This window comes from Diceros bicornis, chromosome 21, assembly GCF_020826845.1.
Source record: "Diceros bicornis minor isolate mBicDic1 chromosome 21, mDicBic1.mat.cur, whole genome shotgun sequence".
Lineage (NCBI taxonomy): Eukaryota > Metazoa > Chordata > Mammalia > Perissodactyla > Rhinocerotidae > Diceros > Diceros bicornis.
Window position 1 is genome coordinate 32,297,666 of NC_080760.1, and position 25,194 is coordinate 32,322,859.

The window sequence follows — 25,194 nt, forward strand, 5'->3', positions numbered from 1 at the left end:
TATTATTCTTTATAATACTATACTACTCACTACCATGAATCCAAATAATTAACAAATAAAGCAATTATAAACGCCAATAAGAGAACTATGCCCCTTCAAATAAAGGAAAAAAGAAATAGAAAATAAACTACGAACACTTGTATATTTCCTTCTAACAGTATCTACTATAGAAGGCTTAAATAGCTGACAATGAATCATTTGTTTATTCAAGTGTTAAATAGATTGAATATATAAGTTAACTTCTGACTTACTTAAAAGTATTTGGAACATTTTCCAGAGCCTATTTTGACTGTGTCAATTACCTAGATACCAAAGTTGTTGTACTGTGTTATTTGATGAAATAGGACATACAGTAACCCTCAAAACCAGTATGACAAGCCTGGCAAAGAGCATCACACTTGGGTGACGCACAGAATCCATCACCCTAGGGAAAAATGCATTGGGTCACAGTACAGAGTCTTTACATGTTCCATACTATTTCTACATAACGTTTTGAGATGATAGCATTGTAAACTATAAAGTGCTCTCCCATAAAAATATATATTCAGAAACAGCACTGCCACTTAACTGCTCCTCTCCACAGAAATGGGACTTTTAAAAACTTATCTTCAGAAGCATTTCTTAAAGTATACTGAGAGGCAGCATTTTGATTTACAGGTTTTTGTCATTTATTAATTTCTTAGTAAATTCAGAGTAGGCTTCATCATGGTTCAAGTCCATATTCATTTCAAACTTCTAGCCTTTATAAAGTAGGTCATGCAGTTCCTTAAAAGATTCATGTTTAAAGCGTAGAGTTGATGGTTTAGCATATTCTAATCCACCATCAAGGTGTATCTACGTATTATCAGTCCACATACATTACATTACATAAAACACACCTACAATAGCATGCACACGTCAGCAATAATTTAAACACAGTATAGCTCTCGTGCATACTCCAAGCATTTGCAGGCATTTACACTGCTAGATCTCTTCTCATATTACAGGTATCCTACTACTAACTACCAAAAAATTACACAAATCAAAATATGTTACCTCTGTTCAATCAATAATGCAGTTCATTATATAACAGAAAGGGTCATCCTTAATCGCTCAGGAACCAAGACAGTGGTGGACTCTTGGAGCAGAAGTGGTGCGGAATGGTTTGAGGCCAAACTGAAACATACTGTTTAAGTAAACCTTAAGGGGTGGGAATCATATGCACAATTGATGGATTTTTTTTTTTGGTATCATCTTCCACAAAGCGTCCCAAACCCCTCCCCACCACCGAACAGTAAACAAACTACTGATATTAAAGGACTGCAGCTCAAAACACCTCCCTCTGCCTTTTTCCTTCTTGCTAAACTTTATTCCAGTTCCCTCAGTTTTGAAGTAATAAACTAACATTCATTAAATAAAAATGTAATGACAGAGAAACCCATAATTTGAAATTTACGTGTGAAAACTTTGTAAAAAGTAAATAAATCAAAATTTACTCTAAGACACTCTCACCATGCTGATGCGAACAACTTACAGCTTAAGTTTCTAAAGTTTTCCTGACAAATCTTTAAGTCAAGGAGTAGCCACCAAAGAAAGAATGCCCCTAATCTGAACTAAAGTCTGTAGCTCTCACAAGAAAAACTGAGAAACATGTAAGGTAAATCAAAACTGTCAAATTTCTATGCACAGAACACTTCGACTTCCCTGAATATGCAGAATGCCTTTCATGATAATTATAAATGCCTTAGAAGACATCTTAACGTATCTGCATGATACCTAATTCTCAGTACGTATTATTTCTAAAATGCACTCTCGGTAAAGAAAAAGAAGAAAAAATCTCAGAACAAATTTGGGGTTAAAATCAAAGTGCAAGACAAGTAAACATAAGATTTAAACTTGAGGACTAATTCACATCAGAAATGTCGATACTCAGTTCTCGCCCACTAAATGGGGCGGAGGGCCCCATTTCTGGGTGGAGTGTCTTTCTGCAAGGAAGAAAAAACTGGCACAAATCTTTTTACCCTCCGAAAAGATTTTCCTACTTGCCAGCTTCTGAAGTTGCCCTGATGTCAATCAACATCACCAAGATGTCTCTTAACTGGAGAAAGTTCTGTTTGCCTGTGCAAGATCAGGAAGAGAAAAAATGACTATTTAAAAAAAAAAAAACAAAAAAACTAAAAACACGGTGTGATAAACAGGGTTAAAAAATTATCATCTAAAATTGTGCGAAAAAAAGAACCGCCAGTAGAAACAAACTGACCCTTAAAATTAACGCTTTCAATCTAAAAATATGTTTTTGTCAAGTTTCATCTATTTTCCTTCCTCTGCACATAAAAATGATTCATGTCACAATTTAACTTCCACATTTCAGGCTCCTGCTAACAGGTGTAGCATTCTTTATATAAACATATTCATTGACCTGTCACCATTGATAATCTTAATTAATTCATCTCAATTGAAACAAAAAAAAAATGGTCTTTTTCCAAATAGAAAGAAAGAACGCAACACAAATACCCACTCTCCCCAAAACCCAAAAACCGTTTAAGTGACGGTAACCTGAAATGCACCAGCCATCACAGAGAGCAATTGGAGAAATCCAGCAGTACTCAGCAGGAAAGATTTTTAATAACAGATTGAAAAACAAGAATAAAAATAACTACATCAACAGAGCCTTTCTTCCTCAGGCCACAAGCCCGTTCTTACTTGAACTTTTTTTTTTTTTTAAATGGCATTTTGGCCACTAAAACCAATCCAGAACATTATTAAAAGTTAAAAGCTACCAATTACTTCTGTCTGTTCTTTTAAAGCAAAGTTTGGCATTACGTCAGTTGGTTTAAAGAAAACAAGAAAGACAGAGAAAAAGAGTAGGAGAGAAAGTTTCCTGCTTGTATAAACTAAACCACCAGGGAAGGTGTCTAGCCACTTGTAAAGTATTTACTGCAGGTTTTTAAAGAGCTAGAAACATTTTAAAAATGAAAAGTTTTCTTTCTCATTTTTAATGAAACATACTTAGGAATGAAAAGCGTATCTTAAATGTCTTCTTTAGGGTGTTTTGATGTTATTTGGATTTCAATTATAGCTTTGAATCAGAAAATGATTTCCAATGATGCTTCAAATTGGAAGTACATAGAAAATTTCATCTTTCTTTGTGCTACTTGGATTTGTGCTCTTGGAAAAAAAGGGGGGGACGACAAAAAGTAGACATTGCTACTATAATAGCTACTATAGCTGCAGTGAGCAGTCAGATTTCTTCATCTAACTAACTCTTAACAATTCAGATAATTTTCCTCCATAGATCCATCTGCAAATTCAGTAAGGGGCTTCCTTAAGCTCAAAGATCTCTTTCTAACCCAAATCAAGTTCTAACATTATTATACGCACCAGAGAACCAAACCAAAGACCAATGAATTCAGTTCCCAGGGATCTGAGAACCACGGACAGATATCGCAACTCTAAAGGTGACCATAACAGCAACGTTAAAGACATTATTTATAAAGGTCATATATAATTAATTGAATATCCTATACAAATAAACAAACGGCTTAAGACCCACTTACACTCAAGGATAAGTTTTTAAAAGTGGTTATTCCCTCTGCAGCCCTGTTTACTACCAAACAGTAGGATAAAACTACACTTGGCACTTTAGCATATTTACTTTAATCCACTGGTTAAAGCTTTTAGGAGATAAATAATTTTGATAATTATAAAAAACTCTGCTCAATTTTTTTCAACATACATAATTGCAAAGTGCGACAGTCTTCTCTACACACGACAGTCACAAGTACCCTTAGAGCATTAGATTAAATTTCTACTTGGCAAAGCCTACAAGAGTTTCTTCATATTTTATCTAAGGGGAACCCTACAATTCCATAAATCATAACTATTATAGTAACAAAGAATTTGCTTCTTTCTGTATATCAAAAGATGAATTTAGTTATCACATAAAGTAAAACCAAGTCTAGATATGCCGTCATTAATTTCTCCAAATTTCAATAAATAATAAGGAAGATAAACAAGTAAACAAGACTCAGAATTAGTTATCAATAGTATTAGCAGTTACAACCAGCAAAAGGGGGAGAGAAAGAAACCTCTGTTACCTGAAAGCTTGACCAAGGATGAACAACAGAAAGCAAGTCCATAAAACTTGCCTGTTTTTATCAAATTGATTATAACTTGTGAGCTGCAATATTTGGGACAGAACTGTCTGAGTTTATAGTTTTCTGTGTCTGCCAAAAACAGATGCAGACTACCACACTAGCTGTCCTGCGGAAACTAAATTAAGCAAAGGCAAATACCAAGTGGAAAGTTGTCAGTCTGTTGAATGAATGGCTTCATTTTACACACCAGAGAATATCTTAATAAGAATATGTTTTAATGTGTACCAGTCATTTTATTTTAAGTGCATCACTTATTTCAAAAATAATAATTTTCCCTTTAAATCAATTATAAACACCTGCCCATAACTTTCTTGAAGTCTATTTTGCTTTACACACAATAGCATAGTGTTACATTATTGTTTACTATCAAAAGGAGTAAAGAAGAAAAAAATATAATTTTGACATATACGTATTATGAAAAACATTTAAAGTCCATTTATCAATATTTGTGCTAATTTCAAATAAGAAATAAAGTTCTAGCTCAAAAACAATTTGCTCCAAGTCCTTTTAAAACTTTCAGCAATGTTTATTTACATCAACAAAGAAGGTAAGACAAGAGTTTATTAAAACTTAATGCCCTTTGGCATTTCTTAATAGAAATGTGCAGATCATTAATTGCAAATTGTGGTATTTCTCTCTCTACACACATACATAAAAATAATAACAAAAATAATAATAGAAACATCATTGAAATACTAGGGATCTTAGCAGCTTTTCCACAGATGCATTCATTTCCCTGTTTTGAAGGTATTCCTTATGAATGAAGATTTCCTTATGTGTATTAGAGAGACCTACACTGCGGAAATCAGAGTAAATTCAGGAGTAGGATGTGACTTAAAAGAAAAGTAAAAATAATACTGAAAATATGGTAGGTGCATGTGTAACTCACTTATGATTAGCACACTAATATGGATTCTAACCTATTTTCAAGCAAAAATTTTATTAAATTATCTAAAATATTAATCGTCAAAAAGCTGAGCTCTCAAATCAACTCAGACCAGCTTCTCTGACACTTTCCTCCTCACTTTGAATGTTACCTTTAAGAGACGAAGAACAAAATCTAAACAGCAGCAGAGACCCCACAGCATCTAGAATTCAAACGAGTGACAAACTTTTTTGTAAGGAACTTGTTCCACTACTTATTCGGAGAGCGTCAGACTTAGTTATTATGTGTGGAAAAGTATTCTACACACATACATCCTAACATATAACAGATATATCAGGAAGCCGTATACATCAGCTCACCGATGGTAAAGAATACTTTGCCAACAGTATTAATGAAGCCTCAGAATGTGTCACATTTAGGAAAACCAAGTCATAATGTTGGCATTAAAACTCTATTTCCCCCTCGGGAGTTTCATTTTCACATTATTAATATCCAGAAATCATCGTCAAACTTGAGCACGTTAGTGGCCCTGTATATTTAACTGACTCGAGAGATGTTTTCATCCAAGGGTATAGCTTTAAAAGGAAGTTATGAAATCTGAGGAGAGAGAAGCTCTATGAATGATATGTTTGACTTGTTAAGATTAAGCACGTCATTAATAAACTTTCACTTAAAGGTAAAAAGAAAAAAAAATCCTCAAAATGTTGGTATCATTTCCAGACTGTCCTGTCAGCATCACAACTTACAGGAAACGCTTCATCTTCCCATACAAACCCTGTATTTATTCACAACCCTGGCATACTTGGGGCAAGAAAAAAAGCCCACACCATTTTAGAGCTAGTTTGCTTTTTTACGTTAACTGGTGGAATATCTGAGAAAGCCTTCTAAGCAAATGAGCAGCATGTAAGAAATTTGACAACAGGGAGCTCAGAAACTTTCATTCTTATTCTCATTTTGTCCACGTCAAGAACTGGCTGCCCGCATTACTTTCCTCTGCTGCCCCTTGCATTTTTAACTCTGGCAGCCTTTTCTAAATGATCCACTTTTCCTAAAACCAGCAGGAAAGTAACATGATGCCAGGAAGATCCATAGGTTTTAACTTAAGAGCTGGAGGACTTTGAAGAGCGGTTGGAAGGTTCCTATTTTATTTTTGCTTTGAACAATCAAATTTCAGCCAACAACCAGGCCTAGAGTTATCATTTCTTTGTCATCTTGTCTCAGGCCCTATCTGTATTTTCCCTTTGTACTTACTATCCCTCTCAGACCCTTTCCTGTTCACCTGGTGTGTTTACAAAAGTTCAATGAATCTACAAAAAGTTCAATGAATCGGCCTAACTTCTCTGCGATTTAACTTCTCCGCTAAGCTTCTCACTTGACTTACCTCACTTAAAATTCTAGCCGTGGTTTTCCAAAATAGGATAAGGATGAATATTCTACCATAATTTTGATTCATCATTAAGATCCATCGCTCTTACTCAAAAACTTTCATAGTATCAACTCTGAGGCCTAAAAAGATATGAGGAAGTACAGCAAGACCTAAAATTTGTTAAGTCCAACATTCCCTCTGAAACCCACCAGTTCTTCTCGCCCTCTAACTTAAATTGCTTTAGAGTCTTAGGGCCATAAAACAGTTACTGACTTCCCCGGGGAAAAGGGGGGAAACACCATCATCTCACACAGGTACTAACAAAAAAGCTTTCCCAGCCACAAAAACAGCTCTGCACTTCAAACAGCTCCCACCTCCGCCTCACCCTCAAATTATTCATGGGGTCCTATAATCCTGGAGTTATTTGAAGGGACAGCGGTGTTTGCCTTGGCCTTTCAAAGATGCGTTTCTCTAGAACCCAAACAGGAACTAGACAGAAGGCGACGCGCCTGTCCGCCTCGATGTCCCACCGCTGTCAGGCATTTAATCACTGGCCAGTGTCCGCTGACCCGCGACACATGGCGCATCGTCCGCACCGCAGAGGAAGTCTGCCCCTTCCTCAGCCCCTACGGAAGCGCCCTGGCTGCAAGGCCCTGCCACATGGCACGGACAGGGCACAGACCCCTCGGCCAAGCTGCCTGAGCCGCGCAGAAGCGGGTGCATCAGGAGATGCGACAACCCTCCTTCTCCAGCCCAGCTGGGCCTTTAAGGGAAAAAAGTTTGAAGCCTGGCTTTGCAAACTCTTCAAAGCCAACGCCAGTCCTGTGCTGTTTTCCCACTCTGGGGACCACACGAAGGCCCCTCTCTGGGACCCTCCCGACCCTCCCAAGTTCGCCCAACTTACTACTCTGCATGCTGGTGCCTAGTCTGCTCCCCGCTTGTCAGGAGCCCCAGAAAACTTGCAGCGGCTGCGGCGGCCGCGGCCCCTCGGGTCCAACCACCTCCAGCTCCTCAGCTGCGCCCAGTAGGAGAGAATTAAAATCCGCCAGAAAGAGACAGCGAGGGGGAGTGGGGCTGCGAGGGGGAGGGGGCACCGGCCTGAAACTTCTTTTTTTGGCAAATGGGGATTTGTTTTTCCTCCTCCCCGGCGGCTGAACTTGACCCTCCTGACTCCAGGGGCTACCGCAGTTTGAAGTCGCTCGTTTCTAAGGCTCAGACGCCTTAGACCTACCAAAAGGAGGAGAGGAAGGGGGGAAAAGAGAGCAGAAGAGAGGACGGAAAGAAAGAAATCACACGCGCAAAAGGGAAGAAAGAAAATGCATGTGAAACCCGAGAAGCCTGCGCTTGGCTTTCTGCACACTCTCCCTCTGCCTTTTTTTTTTTTTTTTTTTTTTTCCTCCAAAGAAAGTCACTTTTAATTCCCAGGGCTCCCCGCTCGCGATCGCCCACATTTTGCGCACACACGCGCGGGCGCAGCACTCGCGTCGCGGCGCCCCGGGCCCGGCCGAGGGGCGCCCGCTCCCCCCGCGCCCCCCGCGGCCCCCGGCCCCGCGGCCCGCCCGGGCCTCCCCTCCTTACCTGTTGATTAATCGTCAAGAACACCCTCGGCAGCCCGAAAGATGGTGGCGCGGCGGCCAGAGCCATGAACCGTCTTCTGTTGTTTGCAGAGTTGATCTTGGATTATTGGCGGGGGGGGGAGAAAAAGGTCTTTCCTGCCTCCCCCCCTTTCCCTTCCCTCCCCCCCTTTATAAAAAAAAAGAGAGAGAGCGAGAGAAAGAGAAAGGAAATAGAGCAAGGATGTGCCCGGTGCCGGGTGGGAGAGGGGAGGGGGTGTTGTTTTTTGTTTAAAAAAAAAAAAATAGGAAGGCGAGAGAGCGATCGAGAGGACGCGGGGTCTGGAGAAAGGAGCAGCACCAAAAAAGAGGACGCTTGAGATTGCAGTGAGATCGGGTCTTTATCAGAAATGTTATCGCTTGTCAGGACCTCAGTCTCCGCGCATTACGTCAGTTTCAAGACACCAACACTATTAATATCAAAGGAGCCTTCGCGGAGGAAAGCGCCACCCCAGACCGAGCTCCCTTAAAGAGACAGCGCGCGTCCCCGCGCCGCCGCCGCCGCCGCCGCCGCCCCGCCCGGCTCCGAGCACCCGCCGCCGCCGCCCGCCGGGACCGGCCCCGGCCGCGGCGAGCCGGCTGCGCGAGAACTTCGCCCGAGTCGGAGCGCCGCAAATGAGAGCTGCGCGGTGCAGGGACCCGGCTACCTCCCCGCCCCGCCTCTCCCCCCTCCTCCTCCCCCACCCCCCATGTGTAAACGTGCGGGCTGGAAACCGAGGAAAAATCCGAAAGCTTTCGGAATAATGTGATAAAGACGAGGACCTACCTTGGGGGAGTGGGGGGCAGGTGGGGGCTGCTGCGTGGCGGCCAAAGCGATGGTCCCGGAACGCTCGGAGATGCTGTCATGAACAATCAAAAGAACTCTAAAAGTGCTTTTACCTTTTCGGTGGTTACTTTCCCTTCTCCCTCCCAATTAAGCGACGCAGGATTTTTGTGTGTGTGCGTGTGCGGCCCCTCCCCCGCCCTTTTTCTAGGACGTGAAGAAGTCTAGGACACCTAGCCGGTGGTCAGGGTTTCCCATGCATTGCATGGCAAGAGGGCTTGAGGAGAACAACTTGAACTCTATCCTGAGTTGGAGAAGTGCGGGCTGAGGTTGCTATGGTTTTCTGAACTAGGGAGAAGCTAGCAAGCTCCATGGGGGCTTAAAGGGGGTACTACAAAATAGATAAAATGGGAACATTATTCAAATGATGCAAGATTAATACCTGCTGCTCTTTGGGGTTTTAGTAGCAGATAAGGAACTCTGAAGTAAGCATGACATTCTTTTTACTACTTCACATCTCCAAATACTCTCATTGTTAAGGAAATTCACTCCACCTGAAGTTACTGAATTGAGCGAGGTTTTTCTTTGTCTTTTTTTTTAACTTCTAAAGATCAACAATGCATAAAGGAGTACCATGACGGGATTCAAAGTATAGTAGGTGTTAAAAACTAAGTAAACATTTCTTGGGCGTTTGGACTTCATTTTCTGCAGTTGGGTGACTTTAAGTGGCATGTTTTTCTTCTAGTGAAAGTCAGTTAAAACTGATTTTGTGCTAAAAGGAGAACATCCTTCCTTCTCCCAACTACAAAATGATTAAAATTAGAATCTTAGAGAGGTACAATCATGAATCTGTGAGCTGAAGATGAAGTAATTTGCTCCAAATTATTTTTCACTAAATGATTCTTGCATCTTTTAAGAGAAAAGATGAGTATATTTTTGAAATATACTATTATCAGAAGTGAAAAAGCCAATCATAAAAAAAATTTTAAAATTCAGCGTGTGCTCTTAGAACCTTATTGCTTTTTCTGTAAGGTCTTCACTTCTGCTTAATGCACCTGGTCAGGCAGATTTGTGATTCTTTTTTGTAGCACTTTTATTCCAGAATTTTGGTATGGTGTCCCCTACACTCTTTATGAGTAGAAAAGCAATAGTTCTTTTGCAATAGAGAAACTAGTCAGGTAAAAGAGTAGTCAAAATACAGTTTCACAATGACGCAAACAACATATTCCCTAAAGGAGTGAGAAGACAATGAACCTCATATGCATGGAGTTATTCATATGTTATCAGCATAAATTAATTTGGGAACAGAGTTAGATTTATATATAGTCCTACTTGCAGGGAAAATTAATATCAAAATCTTCAGTAAATCTTATAGTCAGCTACTAATGACCATCTGCATAGTTCCACACTAGAGTCATTTAATACTGTCCACCACCAATTTCCACTGTAAAAAGTATTCATATATTAAATGTAGACCTTTATTTTCTTCTTTAAGTCATAAATTAGCTTACTGACTTTTATGGAAATATACACAGCACAGTGAGAAGCATTTTTATTCTGGCAAAAAAAGGATCTAAGTGAAACATTCTTTAACCATGACTAACTAAAATATTAGATCAAATAAATATTGAAATGTGTATCTGAATAGTAAAATCGTTTGTATTTAAAGGGTTAATACCACCTAAACTGCTGAAGCTGGTATCTAACTGATAAAATCTGAGGCTATAGCATCTTAGCGGCAAAGTTAAATAGTACATATATCACAAGGATTAGTCTCTTAATCTCCTTCTGCTCCCCAAGATTTAAATGACATTTTAAAAGGGGAAATGATCTTCCTCTCCGTCACCCTCAAATCTAACGCAGTCGTCAAGAGTGTAAATTTACTCACATGAAAGAATCATTGATTAAATTGGTTCAAAAAAATTAAATTACATGCTTTTGCAAGCACAAAACCCTTGAGATGGCTGGTGTTTTTCCACCTGTAATAATACAAAATTTGACCATTAAGTGTACCCAAAATTATATATTATATAAAAAGTTAAAGCCAAAGGTCTCAGGGTGAATTATGTCCTTTAATTGAAAGGATAAAGTTACACTTTAGGTACTGAAACCAACAAATTCATGGTCACTTAAAAATTTAATGAATGAAGTTTCACGGACTCAGTTTTGCTGAAGTTTGCCTAAGAAATGAAGAATCTCTTCATGTTACTTTTTGTGTTTCAAGTTAAAATACAGCAGATCAAAATGCTGTCTGTATCAATCCATTTCCATTAACCTCGAAAGATCTGGAGAAAACTTAATAAACGCACAAATATTTTTGTAAACTTTTTCAAGCAAATTATTTATTTATGAAGAAAATTTTTACCTCATGCTTTAGATGTATTAAATATGCTCTTGATTGACACAATATGTTTAAGCTCAAAGGCCTTCATAGCATTTTTTAATTCTAGTAGGAATATTTCAAAACAACCAACTAATACATGAGGTCATAATTGTTTGACAGTTGTTTTTAATATATAAAATAAGTTATGTATATTGTTTTCCTTCAAATGTTTGTTGATTTGTTTTTATAGTCCTGACATTTGCATGGCACAAACTGAATTAGGGGAAATATTAAAGATTTATTTACAGTTATTATCTTCTGTCAAACATATGCAAAGCTTTTAAAACCATTCTCTTCCTTTGCTTTTATTTGCAATGCGTTTCCGAACAGTGGAGGCTAGATGTTAAAATGACAACCTGAGTTTTGTGAAATACATCAGAAAATAAAGGAGAAATTAAGAGAAATCAAAAAAGCAAACAAAAGAAATAACTTCCAACTAAAATAACTTCTTTATAATCTTTCATAATTCTTTGAGTTCTGTATTATTCTCTCATGGCTGGACCACTGACAAAACAGTTCCTTGAGCTATATTAATGCTTATTATTTATTAAAATTACATAATACACTTTTTCTGTTTTATTATTTAAACATTCTTTTTTTCCCCTTTTCTTGTAGTTTATTCAGCAGAGATACAAAAAAGGATTAGTAGTTACGCACAAGCGTACTTGTTTTACATTTTCAACCTTTTAGCACATAACTTACTTAAAGTTCCAGTGCCTGTAATCACAATGATTTTACCTGATGGAACACGTATTTCAGAAAAGTAATCCAACTGTTTACCCTAACACGTCATAAATTGCAATTCCTTTCAGAAACCTCAAAGACTGACAACCATTGGTCCTAAATGCAGACTGCTTTAACACATACTATCAAGAAAATATTTGTGTATTATTTGCTCTCAAGTTAGTACTATATCATGTGAAATGGAAGCCCATTTTTGCCTCTTAGCATATCAAAAGTGATTATGGAAGTAGTCTGCCCTCCTTTGTGATGAGACCTGAAGGAACAGAGCATTATCAAAGGTGAACTTCCCTGAGCCTATTTCTTCTCACAATCACACACACCACTCAACCTTTAAAAAAAAGTCTCTTCTGCACAAATTATGACCATTTTCCAAACTACCTATTGCTGAACACCTCTGGGTGAATTTATTAAAGATAAATTCAGCTTTAAATAGCCTGTATCTGGTATTCAAATTCGCACTTACACTTGCCAATCCTTCCCCTGCAATATCAGGCAACTGCCTAGTTAAACAGATGGGCCTTGCAAGCCCACCCTAAAAGCCAACAAACATGGGCTTTATTTCATTAAAAGAGGAAACAAATTTCCGTGGTGTAGACACACACGCGCACACACACATGCATTTGCACATACACACAAAATCCCTGCCTAGGGTACCCCAGAATAATAATCAGGATTCTTGCTTTTTCATTAGGTTTTATGAATGTCCAACCATGTACTATCCACTGGCTTGATAGTAGAATTAACTAAGATCACTCAGTGCTGTGTATTCAAACCAAACCTCTATGGGAAATAGCTGGACTCACTTCCCTTCTCTTAAGTGAGAGAGAATATTCACATCTGAATTTACCCAGATCCACCATCTGACCCTGAAAAGTAGATGTTTTCCAATGTTTCCCGTATTTCTACCCTCTGCTGTGTTATCTTCTGCTATACTCTCCCACCCAATCCACTCTGCAAACTTTATGCAATTAACTTTCAGTTGTATAGAACCAAACCCAACACCCCATTTTGCCTAAACTTCAGACTGAAATATCCCACTAGAAATTCAAAGTTGTGAATTTGAATGATATGGTATACATCTAATATCATAATTTAGGAAGAGAAGGCTCTAAAGAGAGACAACATGGAAGGAGGAAGGAAATAGACAAACCCTATCTCTGTTAAAGGTATGAGTCATCCAGACCAGAAACCTCAGACATTTGACATCTTTGGCAATACCCTCTCCCACAGGCCCCACATCCAATCAGTTACTTAGTCCTCCCATTGCTCCTTTTCTAAAGGCTTTCGTACCTCTTACTCTCTTTCTTTCCATCCACGCTGACCCTACCCAGATTAAAAAGGCATTCTCTCTCCCGAGACAACCCACCGAGCTCTTCCTCCTTACTCTCTCTCTCTGTCCATTTTTATAGAGAGCTACAAGATCAGATCATCTCCCTTCTGCATTTTCTGTTCCTCATGATGAAAATCCCATGACTTCCAACTGCCAAAAGAATAACACCAAAGTGCTTAGGCCATTCAAGTCCTCCCATAACCTAGTCCAACACACTTTTCTGGGCTCATTCTTCACTCCATTCTTCCACGCAGGCTGCTCTCCTGACCCACAAATTAAGCCATTTCCCGGATCCATCTGACATTTCAGAATGCCTTGTTTTATACTTACTGCCACCTTCTACTTGGAAGGCTTTGAAGGGCCTTTCAGGCCAACTCTCCATGCCAAATACCCTCTCTTCTAAGGTCAAACTCACATTCTGCCTTTTGCAGGAAGCCCCCCCAAATTCCAAATCAGAATCAGCAACACCGCAAGTAAGCTTCTATGGAACTTGCTTCTCTCTCTAGGTTGCGATTCATCATAGTAACTTGTATAGTGTTGCTTGTTGACTTATCTCCCTCCTCGGCTAAACTGCAAGATTCTTGAGGGCAGAAGACCATTAAATCATAGGTACTCAATAACATCTGTTAAATTGAATTTGGAGATTGGAACAATCTCTTTACATTTTACTTAGAAACACTATTGACCCGAAGTTTCAAATGTTCTGTGTGGCCTTTTCTTCCTTTCTTTCTGTTTTTTGTTTTTTTTTTTTTTTTACTTTAATACATATGGGCTGATGCCTCATGTGCCAATGGAAGCTTCTGGGTGGTCTTCATCTAGGCAACATATTTTTGGCAATGTATCAGAGGAGACTCTTGTCCTCCTCTGAAATATTGTCCTCATTATCATTAAGTTTGGCTTCATAATTCCATGTTGCTCTAAAAATAGTGAATTAAATGATCTTTAGCTAAATCCTAGGCATTAAAATGTGGGGATATAGAAAATGAGGCTGAAATCTGAGAATTTTTAGATGGGAAGGGGTCATTTGTAGTTTTAGAAGCCAGAATGTGTTAGAAAAGTTATGAAAGTGAGATAGAGATAAACAATCTCTTTAAACAACAATGGTGTTTTTTCTCTATGTTGTTTAACATTAAAACATTGATTCATTTTAGCATAAATTAATCTATCCATAGCTATTAATTTTTGCAGATGTTAAATTATCAAACACATATGTGATATTTAATTGATGATATAGATCCAAATGTCCAGGTTCCCACAGGGATCACATTTCATAATGTCATATGAATCCCATGGAAGTGTGTGTGTGAGCTTGTGTGCATGTGTGTATCCATGTGCGTGTGTCTAGGAGTGTGTGATCATCTGGTAAATGAAAACTTCCATTTAGTTAACATTCCATCTGGGTGTTCACACAATTGATTTATCCTCTGTGCATCTGGATAACTTAAATAGGTTGGTATATAGACAGCCACATAGACATGACCAAATGAAAAGTACTAGTTGTAATTTTGACTCTAAACTTTGCTCAATAGTAACCGTACACTGATTGGAAGACTGTAGACTGTCAGCTTCTACAAGGAAGCTACTCTCCACTTTATCTTTCTGTCATGAAAGGAGGAACACTATGTAACCTGGGCTCCCTTGCCATCTGGTTTCTGGAGGGGTTTGACCAATGACACCATAGGCTCAGAGAATGGGAAGAGAGATGATCAGGGTACTGATTCCCATGACTCCCTCCTGTCGGGCAGCCCCTCTGCCATGGCTACACTCTCGTAAGTTCCAGTAATAAGCCCCCCTCCTTTGTAATTTTAGACCTAGGGTCAGACACTTCTGGCTGTCGCTAGGCCCTGGATGTTTCACTGTCTCTTTTTGGGGGCCTAAACCCTGCCTTTGACTTTGTGAATGAATATATGTTGAGGAACTATTGTGTGCCAAACACTGTGTTAGGTGTTGGGTACCCCAGTGGTAAATGAGCTGACATGCCTCCAACCCATGGATTTTACAGTCTAATTAAGTGCTTCTTAAATTATCCTGAGTAGTTTTCTGAAAGTACAAATGTACAGACCTCACCTACTAAACGTGCATCTCTAGAGGTAGGGCCTGAGATTGCAATTTTAATAAGCACACCATGTGATTCTTGTATTCACTAAGATATGGGAGAGAGCAATGCTTTGACTATGACAAATATCAAATAATCCAATACAAATGTGAAGATACAAAGAAAGACCTTGATAAATGTTAGTTGGGTGAATGCATGAAGGCATAAACTAATGTTGAAATAAGGCAGTTTAGATATGGAGGGCAAGGTCATTTACAGTGGTTTGCAGCACTTAGGGCACTGAGGTTGCTGCCCTTTCATGGAGTGGGCAAAAGTTGGGGTAGAGGATGCTCTACAAATTGTGCTAATTGTTTCTGATAATCATGCTCTATGGTGTTAACTCCCATATTCTCCTCCTTCCTCCCTAGCCAGCATCCTCAGATTCACTGTAGCAGCTCCAGCTGCTGGGTTTCTCCAACAGAGCAGAGGCCTGGGCAATTGTTCAATCTGCTCTAGTCTAGACTCTGGAGATAGCTCTGTCTGGAAAGAGAAGCATGGCCACTCAATTCAAAGCTAATTAAGTCAGTAAGATAAACAAGGTAAGACTCCTGGGAATAAGGGGAATTTCTTGAGCCCCGAGAAATTCATAGGTTAGAGACTGAGAACATTGGCAATATCTGAGACTTCTAATTATTACTATTACTATTATTCACCCTTCCCAAAGATATCTGAGGTTTTTAGATAAGGGGCATGCCAATGACTACAGATGACCACTATGTGATCTTTGTAATTACCTTTTTATTAAATGATAATATTAATTACCTCTTTTTGTGTTATTTGCTGTCTTAAACTAAATTTCTAGACAGTACTACCTAATCTGTTCTCAATATTCTTTAACTTCTTTTTTTAAAGCAGTCCTGGGCAAGATCCTTGAACTACTCATATCCACTTATATAAATAGTCATGCAGAATATCATAGCACAATACATATATATCCATACACATATATTTACATGTATATTAAGGTCCTTTAAACAAGGAAACATAATCAAAACACATCTCCTATTGTCTTTACTAAACACAAAGACACATGAAGAATGCGAATACTGCTTCAATTATGCCATGAGTTTCCAACTGCTATACGTTAGAATCTAACAGTTAAAATCACAAGACAAATTTGAGGTACTTGGAACCAAATCTTATTTTATTTAAAGAGACATGCCACTTCATATCTTGATCTCATGTTAGGTGACTAAAGGCAATTCTATCTTTAGAGCACAAGAGTGAAAATGAACATTAAGTAGCCATCTAGAAACAACCCATTTTGTGGGGTACATCTGAACAATGTGTGTACATTAACGTATGGAACAGGTAGGTCCTAAATATGGTCCAGGTATCAGTTACAGTTAATAATGCTATGATCTGTCCTATTCTGCAGTACGCACTGCTCACTAGGATACTATGATGTGACTTATAATGTCATTAGACAAAAATTAAAATCTTGCTCAATGTTTCCTCACGTATCCAGCATGATACTCCATTGATAGGGTAGAGGTAAGAGCTGAGGATCATTCTGCTTTATTAAGATTCTTTATGACTCAACTACAAGCTGCTCTAACAGGCAGCTTAACCATATTTTTGGCAGTGGGTTTCTTTTCTCATTCAGAATATCCTTAGAGGAAAGTTGTATAATTTCTACTGAGGTCGTGGTAAAATTTAGCCTCTCTGTGATGGGCTTCAGGCCTCCTGTTTCAAAGACTCCTTAGGAAAGACTATATTAGAGGACGAGAATCATCCATATGCTTCTGAAGGCATAGAATTATGGAACATTGACTTTTGACTATAATGTAGACCCCCCTCTAATTTTACAAATAAAGCAACAGAGGCCTAAACAGTGAAGGGCTGCAGTGCTCAAGGCCACACTTATATAATAATAATGGCTAACAATTACTCAGGGCTTGCTATATGCCAGGCTCTGTTCTAAGTATTTCACACATTAATTCATTTAATCTGAACAAATACTACATGAAGTAGGTATCACTATTATCTCATTTTATAGATAAGGAAACTGAGGCATATGCAATGACATAGCCAAAGTCAAACATTTAGTCAGATTTGGAACTAGCTACAGTCTAAGGTCCCACCATACTCGACTTTCCTTCTGCTGGCAGAGCAGGGACTCCAACCTACGATTTAGACTTGACACTAAACCTTCCAATTATGGAGTCTGTGTGTGTGTGTGTGTGTGTGTGTGTATGTGTGTGTCCACTTATGGTGAACACTTGCTATTTTTTAGCTATCAACATCCATTCTCTCTTCCTTAGCAATAGGCCACTGGGTTCCCTCTGGAGGAAGAGAGGCCTCTGTTCTTAATCCATAAAGATGACTCACCTTAAGGAAAGCAAGCATCTGACTCTGGCCTTTCTTATCAGAGCATCAAATTCAGGAACCTGACAGAGTCGGAGCCAAGGAAATCTCGGGGGACAAATGGAGAGAAAATCTGGATCTTTTATTCTACTGCAGTGGATCCTGAGAGGATATGAGGCTGGAGCTCTTGCAGCTCTCTCGCCAACACAGAAAATTTGAGCAAATGCAGGGAAAACAGAGCTCAGACATGCAGACACAGATCCTGGGTTCTGCAACATTGCTGGGAGCCCTGAATAACACCACACCCCAAGTCAGCCATAGCCCCTGCATTTTCCAGTTTTCTTTGTTTATGGCTTAAAGCAGTGTGAATTGGTATCAAAGAATTATACTATTATGGAACTTCAAAAAATTTGTAATTGCATTTCTAGCCAATTATAAGCAATTCAAAAGCATAGATTTTCATCCTTTTCACCCAAAATGATATTGCACAGATTGATAACCCATCCTACTTGCCAGACTTGGCTGGGTGTAATTTTTGACAGTATTTAACATCAAATTCACCCTCAAATGGCTAAGGCATGAAGATATTAGAAACAATTTGGAAATGCAGCAAACATATCTGAAAGACAGTTCCAGTAACTGTTGTGAACAATAGCAGTGTGTTTGGAAAAACTTGTGCCCTCTCAAGCTCTGGGATATTTACTTGTTTAAATGAGCAGTTTTCTTTAGTAATCTTAAATTACATATGTCCTTTACTTCACAAATTACTGTTATTCTATTAATAGAAGGCTGTTTTTTCACAATAACCTTCAAAACTTACTGAAGGAAGTAAGAGAGGAGGCAAAATGTTTATCATAACATGTCGAAAATCCTTTGGTATTTAAAAGGCTCCATGCAAAGATGACTAAGGAGTTCAAAGCCTACGCATGGGAATGGAGATTTCGTAGAAAGTCATTGGTGACCATAAAATGATGAGGGACAAGATTAAAATCTGTCCAGTGCAAGCCGTTTACATTTAGTGTTAGCCTAAGTGGGTGCATGATGATTACATATTTCATGCCTGTAATCTTTGAGCTCTAAAAGAAGATTATCGGCCTAAGGAGACCTAGGGAGACAGACTCCAATGATCTTTCTGTTATCGATTTTAAAAGGGATTAAATACCAACCCATTACATTGTACTTCATTATTACTTATTGCACTCTCTGCAGTGTGGCCCTGGTGGTGTCTATTTTATGTTTCCCTGTAAACACAGTACATATTAAAACGAGGTTGTTCTGTAACAACGTGCAAGAACTGCTGAAGCATAAGAGATCTAGACTCTGGATGTTATACCAAATCATCTGAAAAATCGGTTAAACTAGTAAAATATTTGGATTATTCTGACCTTTCAATACATATTTACCAGTTTATTCATGAAATATTGCTTATATTGGGGCAAGGCATAATGTAACATTATCTTACTCTAGTCCAAATGAAGTCATATAATGTTAGACCTGAAAGGTTCCTTAAAGATTCATTCAACTGACTGTTCCCTCTTAAGTGTAATAACTTTAAAATCAGCAACTGAATAGTAATAATTATATTATTATTATAGAACATTTATTCTGTCAGGCCCTGTGTTAAGTGCTTTATGTTTATTGTCTCCTTTATTCTCAAAACAACTCTTTCAAGGAGCTATTGATATTATTCCCACTTTAGAGATGAGAAAATTGAGGCCCAGAGAGATAAGTTACTTGCCCAAGATTACACGGCTGGTGGGTGACAGAGCTAGGATTTAAACTCAAGCAGTCTGCCCCAGAGTTGCCCTAAAAAAATTAAGATATTTCATGTTATACATATATATGTTTTTTTTTTTTTAAAGAATTAAAAAAAAATTTTAAATACCACCAGCCAGTTATCCCTGTGGTAACTTTTATGACACCTTCTGCTTAAAACACAAAAGATCAGAAGGATCATGAGGACCAGCTTTCATGGTCTGTGTTCTTATTAAAAATCAAGATCAAGCAAGCTTTGCCCTTCTGTTCCACATGAGGTTTCTGTCCCCCCTGAGCTCACCTTACCATATTATATTTTATATTTAGTAATGATATGTAATCACTAGGTTAAAAATAATTATCTTTTCACTCACTAAAAATTAGTCAGTTATATAAAGACTGTGTTTATCAAGTCATGTTTTTTTCTTTTTAGAAGTAATTTTTCTAAAATGAAGAAATATAATTACTGCTAGTGCTCTTGAGCATTATTTCATTGCCTCTGATGGGTTTTCCTTTATTTTTTTGCTCGGGCCAAAATATCAGAAGTCATGAAACTAACATGCTCTGAGGTACATGACTATAATGCATATTTTTATAAGTTCTGTAATTAAGATAATTTTGAACCTGGCTTATGTTGGCATCCCTCAACTAACCTTGTAGGCTAGTAATTGTGAAATATGTTTTGTGATCCTGTTAAAACTTGAACCAGATCATGTAACACACCTCTACTCAAAATTCTCCAATGGCTTTCCACATCATTCTGCATTAAATCCCAAACCCTCACTGTAAGTCAGAAAGAATCTCACTATCACCCCCAACTTTGCCTCTCAATTGATTTCCTATTACCCTCACCTTTGTTCACTCCAGCCACTGAACTCCTTGATATTCTTTTAATATGAAAACATGTGACCTCCTCAGGGCCTTTGCACCTGCTGTACCCTCTGCTTGGAATGCGTTTCCCATGAATATCCCCATGAGAATATCTCACTTCATCCAAGTATTTACTTGAAAGTCAGCTCCTCAGCAAGGCGTTCCCTGGCTGCTCAACCTAAAATGTTAAGTCCCACTCCACATTTCACATCCTCCCTCCCTGCTTTATTCTTTATCCTCCATGCTTATCAATACACTATGTAGTATATGTTTTACTTATTTATCTGATTTGTCTGTCTCCCTAAGTTGTAAGCTTCATAAGTACAGGGTTTTTGTCTGCTTGGTTTGCTGTTGTATTCTCTGCATTCATAACGGTACCTGACAAAAAATAGGTGCTCAATAATTATTTGTTAAATTAGTGTGTTAATTAATAGTAGTTGGTTGTATTGAATTATTTTAAGTAAGAGCAATTTCCATTGCAAATGAGATAAATTGCAATGTCATTAGCATGAATGTACCTCTCAGTCCACCTACTTTGAATATTCTATTTTACCATTCAAGTTCTTTACTTGGCAGTTATAATAATAGGGATTTTAATTTTATTTATAAAGCGTCCCAATCCAATTCATATCACCATCTGCTGATTTTTCTTCAGCTTTCCAGAACAAGCTAGTGCTCAGCTTGCTGCCAGCTGAATCTAATCAATTGATGGATGGATTGATTGATTGATTAAGTTTTTCATTCAATAAATATTTACTGAAAACCTACCATGTATATGGCACTGGGATAAAAGCAAGAAATTCAAGACCAACAAGAACCCTTCTGTCACAGAGCTTGTGATTTTATAGGGAAAAGCCCTTGGAGTGGTTATAGGGCTATTAGAATACTTAGGTGAGAGATTAGGGGAGTGCCCAAGGAGGTAGAGAAAAGAGAGCAGCCTTGAGAGATAATTTGCATGCAGAATTGGTAGGTATTTCTGATGGACTGGATGTAAGAAATAAGAGAAGAGGAGGGTGCTAAGATGTCTTCCAGTTTACATACGTGAGAAAAAGTGTGATAGTGAATGGAGAAGGCTAGGGTAGGAACAGCTTTTAGTGGGGCACATGCAACATTCAGCCGGAGATGTCAGGTCTAGAACTCATAGTAAAAAGATCCGGGAAGAAAAGATATGTATGTATACACAAGTCATTAGTACACAGGTGATATTTCAAGCCCTGAAAATGGATCACATTATTTCTGGAAAGATTATAGAAAAGATGAGCACTGAGGGCTGAGACTAGAGAGGTCAGTTAGAGGCAAAGATTTCTTTCCAGCCAGCAAAGGAGATTGGGAAGAAACAACCCATGTGAAAGGAAGAAAACCAAAGCAGGGTGCACACAATCCAAGAGGTAGGAAAATATTTTAAGAAAGAAGGAAAGCTAAGAGATTGAGTTACATGAGTTACATTTTATAGCATTAGGTTGTTGGAGACCCTGTGGCAATATGTTCCACTGGAATGATGAGGACCGAAACCATAATGGAGAGAGTTGGGGAATGAGTCAGAGATGAGGAAGTGGAAGCAATGTGCACAGATAACCCGTTGAGGATGTTTGGCAATTAAGGAGTCAGAGGCTTAGCTACTTGGAAGTATGGGTGAGGGCGAGACATCTTTTTTAAAGGCGGCAGATGCGTGAACACATCTGCATGTGGAAGGGAAAGATCCTGCAATAAAGCAGATAAGAAAGGGCATAATATGAGAAGCCACGTCCTTAAGATGGTGACAGATGGCATCTACAGCAGATCCTCCTTCTTGGATAGAGGAGGGTGCACTTCCTCCACAGTGTCAGAGAAAAGGCAAAGACGCAGGCATGAATGTACATTTGGTGATGGAAAGTAGAGAAGAATGAGTGTGTCAGACAGAGTCCTCAGTTGCAAGCTAACTGGATGATTAAGAAGAAAATAAGTTTATTACACGTGTACCTGGTAACTCAAACAATCATTGGGAGAGCTGGAAAACTAAATGAAATCTTAGCGTTCAGAAATAACACCCCAAACTATGTTCAGAATTAGACTGATAAAGACATCATTGTTGCCACTACTGAGCTCAAGATGCAAGCAATATAGAATAATACATGCTAGATGTATAACTTCAGGGATTTTAAGCCAGAAAAAAAGGAAAATGCTTCTGTTATGATAGAACAAATAAGTACTTAAGCACAGTTGCAGACATTGTAATTCCTGACACTAAAGATGTTTCTTAAAAATAAATGTCATTCCAAATTTTAATATTTCACAACTTAGGCATGATCCAAAAAGAATGCTCACCATTGGCAATGCTGTTACCCAGGTGTTCTGTATTCACTTTCAGCTCATCAGGAACCAAAACTATTCTTTACTCATTTTACTGTTTGAAATATTGATATATATTGATTCTAAAAAATTCACACACTGTAGAAAAGTTCCAAAAAAGACTTAAAAATTACTTGAAATCCTACCAATGCATTTACATTCACATGCACATGCACACACACACACAGCTTTTCATAAATGACATGGTAGGCATGTTGGTCTCTAATTTCCTTTTTATAATTGATAAGATGTTGCCCACATCTTTCTATTTCATTTACATCATTATTATGATGATGATTATTTTTTTTACCTGAAGAAGATTTGCCCTGAGCTAACATCTGTGCCAATCTTCCTCCACTTTATGTGTGGGTCACCACCTCAGCATGGCTGATAAGTGGTTCATGTCCACGCCTGGGATCCAAACGTGCGAAACTGGGCCACCGAAACAGAGTCCACAGAACTTAACCACAATGCCACCGGGCCGGTCTTTACATCATTATTTTTAATGACTCTTTAAAGTGCCCATCTGTTAAGTTTTAGATTGTTCTCAGTTTTTCACAATTGTAAACCACGCTGTCATGAACATTCTTGAATGCAGAGCTTTTCACACCTGTGTGGTTATCTCTTTAGGTCAAATTCTTAGAAGAGGGATTACTGGGATCCAGGGTATACACATTTTACGTTCTGATACATATTGACCAAATTGTCTCCAGAAATAAAGCACTGATTATATCTTTACCAGCATGGCATGGAAGTGCCCATGAAACCAAGACTATTTTGAAGACACTTGGAGGAAATGGGCAAGACTATATAATTTCATACCTTCTGACAGCTAACTTTGATCCTCCAGAGTTGCTGGGGCTCTATAATCAAGTTGGCATTTACTGTTCCTCTCAGATTTTTCCCTTGTGTACTACAGTCAGTGGAGGAATGTAGAAGCACAAAAATGGCAGTCAGCCAGTAGCTCCAGACTTTCTTGTGTTGATGAGGTTCAAAATCAAAGTTCATGGGTTTCTCTTCAGCCTGCTTGGTCACCTACACAGATTCCACATGCTAAAATCTGAAAAAATTTAGTTCTATGAGAGAGCATCTAGTCTATCTCTTCACTTCACAGCTAAGGAAATGAGAACCCAGAGAAATTTAGTAACGTTCTCAAGTTCACACAGCTTCTTAGTTAAAAAAAAAAAAAGTAACAGAACCAAATTTAGTTCCTGTGCTATGATGTTTTCCCCACCCATTTCTAGGTTAGATTATGTCATATGAGTTCAAGCCATTCTTAGACGTGTTAAGCATTTGGAGAAGTAGGTTATCTCTGTCAGGATTTGACTTTTAAGCTGTATATCAGGTAGCATAGCTCTACTCCCACCATTTAGCAGATATTTTTAAAAAGTTAGCAAATTAAAGCCAAAATGTGAATTAACACAAATAGCTTTTCTCACAACTGCTCCTAAAACAAATTCTGACGAATGAAATAGATTTAAACATATCATGAGAATGTGGGACTAAGTCTTTGATAAATATTTTTATAGTGCAACAATATTATATAACTAGTAATTTTGGCCTTTTGAACTCTGGATATTCTTGTTTTTTTTTGCAGAGGAAGGTTCATCCTCAGCTAACATCTGTTGCCAATCTTCCTCTTTTTGCTTGAGGAAGATTTGCCCTGAGCTCACATCTGTGCCAATTTTCCTCTATTTTGTATGTGGGTCACCACCACAGCAGGGCTGCTGACAAACGGTGTAGGTCTGCACCCGGGAACCGAACACAGGCCACTGAAGCAGAGCATGCCAAACATAACCACTAGGCCATAGGGCTGGCCCCAAGGATATTTTTACTTGAGATAGTGCTACGTATAAGGTACAGTCAATGATAAATTCTGAGGAAGGGGGATTAGTTTCACTGCTCTTCTTGGTGAATGTTTTTTGACCAATTCCTCATTGATAGTCTTGCCAAATGTTATATTTTGGAGCCTCACTTAGCTTAAGCACTACCCAAAGAGTCACACCCTAGTAAGAAATCTTATTGATCTAAAAGGCTCTGTTTTTAAGAGCTGTATGATCTGATAAGGAAAGACTTCATTTTCACATAATACATCAGACCACCTCTGGACAAAAATCAAATGAATAGTGTTATTTTCAGTGGAAACCTTAATTTGGAGATTTCCACAGAGCCTCCACTTCTATATTGTTTGTTATCAAAAGGATATATAATTTCTGCTTTTAAGGACTTACATACTCAACCCTTGGAATACATTTGGTCAAGAAAGTATAATGCGTGTACCTTTCACTTATGCAATATAAGTCACTGAAAATCACGTATCATTTTTTTAAAAAAATCATCAGTCAAATATTATCAACAATTACAATGAATCACTTAATCCTATCTTTGATATGGTTTTCTTTTCTTTAAGTCTGCCAAGCAAATGTTCCCCATATTCCTTCCACTCCATTTTGGAGTATTACTCACTCAGGATGGACTATCCGTTTGCTCAATGACCCAGATTCCACAGAATCAGATTCCACAAGGCTGACAAGCATATTCAATGAAAAAGTACATTTTTGAGTCATGAGACAAAGTATCTCAGTCATCCACAATCAAAACCATGTATTCATCTTTGA

At 38.4% G+C, this 25,194-nt stretch overlaps 1 protein-coding gene across 5 annotated transcripts in view; it reads right to left on the reverse strand.

The window, feature by feature from the left end:
* TRPS1 (transcriptional repressor GATA binding 1) overlaps nucleotides 1–8,893 on the reverse strand; it is a 249,904-nt gene extending 241,011 nt beyond the window's left edge. For 3 of the 5 annotated variants that reach the window (XM_058564817.1, XM_058564816.1, XM_058564814.1), the window contains exon 1: nucleotides 7,967–8,446. The gene's annotated coding sequence lies outside the window, so the exon portion shown is untranslated. Of the gene's footprint in view, nucleotides 1–7,966; nucleotides 8,447–8,767 lie in introns of those variants that run through there. The other 2 variants (XM_058564815.1, XM_058564818.1) reach the window with 2 other exon arrangements.
* Nucleotides 8,894–25,194: the final 16,301 nt, after the last annotated feature.